Source organism: Haliotis rubra, unplaced genomic scaffold (assembly GCF_003918875.1).
Source record: "Haliotis rubra isolate DU_JTF1 unplaced genomic scaffold, ASM391887v1 Scf1141, whole genome shotgun sequence".
NCBI classification, from domain to species: domain Eukaryota; kingdom Metazoa; phylum Mollusca; class Gastropoda; order Lepetellida; family Haliotidae; genus Haliotis; species Haliotis rubra.
Window position 1 is genome coordinate 18,160 of NW_025765050.1, and position 6,257 is coordinate 24,416.

A 6,257-nucleotide genomic window follows, 5' to 3' on the forward strand; every position below is an offset into this window, starting at 1 on the left:
AGTATATAATAAACTCATCCAGCCTCTCACGACAAGAAACTTTTGTGGCAGCGTTTTTAGAAAGATCTACTCTTCATAGACTCTCAAAACTGTCTGACTCTAATCCCAAATCATTCTGGCGAGAAGAAAATAATATCAAAAATACCAATATGCGAACAGGACAAGTGGGACCAAACCCGTCAGATCTACTGAATCACTTTAACACACTTTATTATTTAGAATCGGCCCCAAATACCACAAGTCACGATAAATGTAATAAGCGTAACAACAATCCCTTAAATGCAGAAATCAGTGAGAATGATGTTATGACTTGCTTAAATGAACTTAATGCAACAGGCCTTGACAATATTAGTAATGAATTCCTAAATTCAATCAGTCCTGTAATAATACTAATAGATCACTTCTGCAAACTATTCAATGACATGTTTAAATCAGGCCACTTTCCTATATGGGCAACATCAGTCATCACACCACTTCAAAAGAAATGAAACAAAACTGACCCAAATAACTACAGAGGTATTGCCATTAGCAACTGACTTGGTAAGTTATACTGCAAAATTCTAAATAACAGACTCATCAAACATCTAGAAGAAACAACCTCTTAGATCCATGCCAATCTGGATTTCGCAAGGGCTTTAGAACTTCTGATAATATCTTTGTTGATAATTGATAAATATAATGTAAGCGGAAGAATATCTATACTTGTTTCATCAATTTCAAAAATGCCTTCGACACAGTCGCCAGAAATCTGTTGCTCAACAAACTAAATATGCATGGAATTAATTGTAACCCGATACAAACATATTTATAAATGATATACATAAATATCTACAACTAGAGGAATTTCAGAACACTTTGATAAGTTATCATGGCTATTAAGAGTTATCAAACAAAGTTAAAGATAATGAAACCTACATAATGTACTTCTTTTGAGCAGTTAGATGGTAATACAGTTAATCGAAAACTGGTGTCTGTTAAGAGGGGAGCCAAGTGTTATTATGATGTTTTGATTGCATCTGATGTTAACTTAAATTCATGAATGAGTGGGAGGATTGTATGCTTGCTGAACTTGAATGGGAGAAAATATTTTAAAAACCTTTAAAGACTACAAGGGATACTAAACTTCAATGGTTTATACCAGGATTATGCATTGTATTCTATCAACTAATTCATTTGTATTTAAGATCAAATTAGCTGAAAGCAATTTATGTACCTTTTGTCAATGTGAGGTTGAAACAATCCCCTACTTGTTTTGGTATTGTCAACATGTGCAAGCCTTTTGGAAATGTTTTCTAGAATTATTGAATGATAAATGTCAACATGTTCACAACATGAATGGGAACAAATGTATATACTGATGATGTGTTTGATTTAATATTGTTGTTAGCTAAATTCTTCATATATAAATGTAATGTATTAAAAGCTACTCTTAGTTTTAAACATTTTAGACATTATTAACAAGATAGGTATTTTATTGAAAAGAATAGATCCTTCAGTAAAAGTGAACAAGATAAGTTTTATAAAAAGTGGATGTTATATCATGATTTTGCAAATTTTAAATGACTTTCTGAATTCTTTCTTCTTGTTCCCTAATGAAAAAATATATAGGCTGAATGAACTTGAACTTAAACTTACTGTAAATATTTGAAGCTTGTAAGTGTGATTGGTGAGTGAATGTGTTGTGGTGTCTGGTGGTGTTGTTTTGTGCTTTGTTAGAAAAAAATCCTGTTTTTCTTGTTATCAATGAAGTTTTCTTGCAAAGGACCTTAGAGTCCCCTGGCTCTATTGCCTTTTCTGTAACAGGGGAAGCAGGAAATTAAAATTATCAATTATAAAAAAAAAGTTTTAGTGGAATATCATCATGAAAGACTGATGATTTTAATCTAGGATAAGCACCTGTGGCTTCCTTAGTGAGTGTTTGTATACAACTTTTGAACTTCCCATTTTCATGGAGTTGTATGTATAGGTAAGAAAACGAGGACGCGTTCTGTAACCGTGGATTAAGACGTGACCATATTTCTGATTGAGGCTGCCCTTGTACTGTAAGCGTAAATTGACAAGGCTTCTGTATGACTGTTCAAAGGGGCGGTATTGAAAAGCATTGAACATATAGCCATATTCCTTACTTTGTTAGACTAGCAATAATGTAAATTGTCTTATTGCAGGTTTTTACAGCAATCACTCACTCAGAGCCGCATGCGCCACTCGACTCTTTCAGTCAGGCATTGATAAACAACTAATCGCCAGAACAACGGGACATCGGAGTACCGCTGTGAGAGAGTACAAGCGAGTTAGTACAGCTCAGGAGAAAGAACTGAGCAACGTGATCCAAGGTGGCGGTGAACTCCCTAAAGACTGACGAACTGCTGACTCCAACGTGCTGACTACCACGCCTGCAGTCTCGCAAGTGTGACAGACGTTCAGCTATTTCAGTGTCTGTTCTCATTAAAAAGTAATAAAAAGTAATTATAGTCGAAATTGTTCTTTTCATTTGAGAAAGTAGTTCCGTCCGGGTTGTAACCGCCACATCGGATGGTTATAGTATGGTCGGATGGTTACAGTATGGTCGGATGGTTATAGTATGGTCGGATGGTTACAGTATGGTCGGATGGTTAGAGTATGGTCGGATGGTTAGAGTATGGTCGGATGGTTAGAGTATGGTCGGATGGTTACAGTATGGTCGGATGGTTAGAGTATGGTCGGATGGTTACAGTATGGTCGGATGGTTATAGTATGGTCGGATGGTTACAGTATGGTCGGATGGTTACAGTATGGTCGGATGGTTATAGTATGGTCGGATGGTTATAGTATGGTCGAAGACACAGGAAGCATGCTCTTATCCAAGATATATGTACCTGTCAGCTGTGGCTATCGTTTTTCCTTGTGCTGACCATTTACAGTTTTTGTTGCATTTATTGTTCTTTACGAAGATAACTACTTTGGATTTATCATGGTTACTTTGTAGATTATTTATGGTGCAGTAACCATACCTAGAACACTGCAAGATATAAAATCCACCGTATCCACTTCACAATGCTAAGACTGAGTGATCACAGGCTAAAAATTGAACTGGGTAGAAGAACAAGACCACCTACACCTTTGGAGGACCGTCTCTGTGATCAATGCTCAGTCCTTGAGGATGAAGAACACTATTTCATGTGTTGTACTAAATATTCAGATGTAAGACAATCCTTATTTAATTCCCTTTCCCCTCAAATTAATAACTTCCAAAGCCTTACTACCACAGAATAACTTAACCTCCTGTTTAGAAATAATGAACAAATGGTATAGAAATAATCTGCTACCATATGTACAACTTTAAACAAATATAGAAGATCTCTAGATTGTCTTAGGCCACTATTATACACATTTGTATTATTATATATTTTGTTACTTTGATTCTTTATATATCTTGTTTATGTAGTTTATAGAACATTGTCACTGTTTCTGTATGGAACGTTTGCGCAATAAATATCTTATCTTATCTACATTGTTTGCATAGAGTATAACTGAAGTAATATGATTGAATTTTGTTGTGATTATTGTCGTTTTTTAAAATTATTTTCACATATGCTTATCAAATTACAGTACTTTAAAAACATGAAGGGAAAGGGTTGTTGGACATTTACTATAAGTTCTACAAGTAAATTCCAATCTTACCCTTTGACATTGAAGTGAAAAAGCCACCCACAATTCAAGACTTGCAGCAAGAGCTGCTAATGAAGACTTGCAGCAAGAGACTCCCATGAATGACTCCCACCAGTTAAGATTTGCAGCAAGAGACTACCGCCAGTTAAGACTTGCAGCAAGAGACTCCCACCAGTTAAGACTTGCAGCAAGAGACTCCCATGAATGACTCCCACCAGTTAAGACTTGCAGCAAGAGACTCCCATGAATGACTCCCACCAGTTAAGATTTGCAGCAAGAGACTCCCGCCAGTTAAAACTTGCAGCAAGAGACTCCCACCAGTTAAGACTTGCAGCAAGAGACTCCCACCAGTTAAGACTTGCAGCAAGAGACTCCCACCAGTTAAGACTTGCAGCAAGAGACTCCCGCCAGTTAAGACTTGCAGCAAGAGACTCCCACTAGTTAAGACTTGCAGCAAGAGACTACCGCCAGTTAAGACTTGCAGCAAGAGACTCCCGCCAGATAATACTTGCAGCAAGAGACTCCCGCCAGTTGAGACTTGCAGCAGAGACTCCCTCCAGTTAAGACTTGCAGCTTAAAGACTCCTGCCAGTTAAGACTTGCAGCAAGAGACTCCCGCCAGTTGAGACTTGCAGCAAGAGACTCCCGCCAGTTAAAACTTGCAGCAAGAGACTTCCGCCAGTTAAGACTTGCAGCAAGAGACTCCCACCAGTTAAGACTTGCAGCAAGAGTCTCCCATGAATGACTCCCACCAGTTAAGACTTGCAGCAAGAGACTCCCACCAGTTAAGACTTGCAGCAAGAGACTCCCACCAGTTAAAACTTTGCAGCAAGAGAGACTCCCCAGTTAAGACTTGCAGCAAGAGACTCCCCATCAGTTGAGACTTGCAGCAAAGAGACTCCCACCAGTTAAGACTTGCAGCAAAGAGACTCCATGAATGACTCCCCACCAGTTAAGACTTGCAGCAAGAGACTCCCATGAGATGAGCTCCCACCAGTTAAGACTTGCAGCAAGAGACTCCCACCAGTTAAGACTTGCAGCAAAGAGACTCCGCTCCAGTTAAGACTTGCAGCAAGAGACTCCCGCCAGTAAAGACTTGCAGCAAGAGACTCCCGCCAGTTAAGACTTGCAGCAAGAGACTCCCGCCAGTTGAGACTTGCAGCAAGAGACTCCCACCAGTTAAAACTTGCAGCAAGAGCCACCCATGAATGACTCCCATCAGTTGAGACTTGCAGCAAGAGACTCCCGCCAGTTAAGACTTGCAGCAAGAGACTCCCGCCAGTAAAGACTTGCAGCAAGAGACTCCCGCCAGTTAAGACTTGCAGCAAGAGACTCCCGCCAGTTGAGACTTGCAGCAAGAGACTCCCACCAGTTAAAACTTGCAGCAAGAGCCACCCATGAATGACTCCCATCAGTTGAGACTTGCAGCAAGAGACTCACCCCATATAAGACTTGCAGCAAGAGACTCCCGCCAGTAAAAACCTGCAGCAAGAGACTCCCACCAGTTAAGACTTGCAGCAAGAGACTCCCGCCAGTAAAAACTTGCAAGAGACTCCCACCAGTTAAGACTTGCAGCAAGAAACTCCCGCCAGTTAAGACTTGCAGCAAGAGACTCCCGCCAGTTAAGACTTGCAGCAAGAGACTCCCGCCAGTTAAAACTTGCAGCAAGAGACTCCCGCCAGTTAAAACTTGTAGCAAGAGACTCCCACCAGTTGACTTGCAGCAAGAGTATCCCGCCAGTTAAGACTTGCAGCAAGAGACTCCTGCCAGTTAAGACTTGCAGCAAGAGACTCCCATCAGTTGAGACTTGCAGCAAGAGACTCCCACCAGTTAAGACTTGCAGCAAGAGACTCCTGCCAGTTAAGACTTGCAGCAAGGGACTCCCGCCAGTTAAGACTTGCAGCAAGAGACTCCCACAGTTAAGACTTGCAGCAAGAGACTCCCACCAGTTAAGACTTGCAGCAAGAGACTCCCACCAGTTAAGACTTGCAGCAAGAGCTACTCAAGATTCATATGCAGTGTCTTAAAGTAGACAACATGACCAGAGCTGAATATACTAGTCTTTGTGGTGACTTACGTGCTGAAGCTGTCAAGGCCAGGTTATCATTTGAAACCAATAGAGCTTGTTAGTTTTCATAAGGAAGCTTTGTGTGTAGTAAAATACCTTGAAGCATGCCTTTTTACTTATCTGAAGTTGCAGACAGAAAACTTTGTTACTGTTGTCCAGTTCTTTTAAAATGAAGTGACAATACACACGCTTGACGAAGGTTTTAGAACCTGCACCAAATGTCACTCTTGTAAACAAGGACTTGTTCATCCATATATGTTAACCTTATGAAAGCATATATTAGTTACAGTGAATATGAGATATATACAGTTGTGTTCATCCCTCAGTATAAGCTTGGTATCATTAAACTGCTCTCCCCAGTGTAAAGAGTCAACTAAGTTAAACAGCTTCGTTTAGGAGCACAAAGCCATAACATTGACCTTTTCAGTTACTCTTTTTACAACTGATCTCACCTAAGTGCTTTTAAGTAAACTGTTCCATTAACCAAACCCCAAATCATGAAATTATTCAAGTACTTGTGTCATTTGTCCACAGAAACTGGC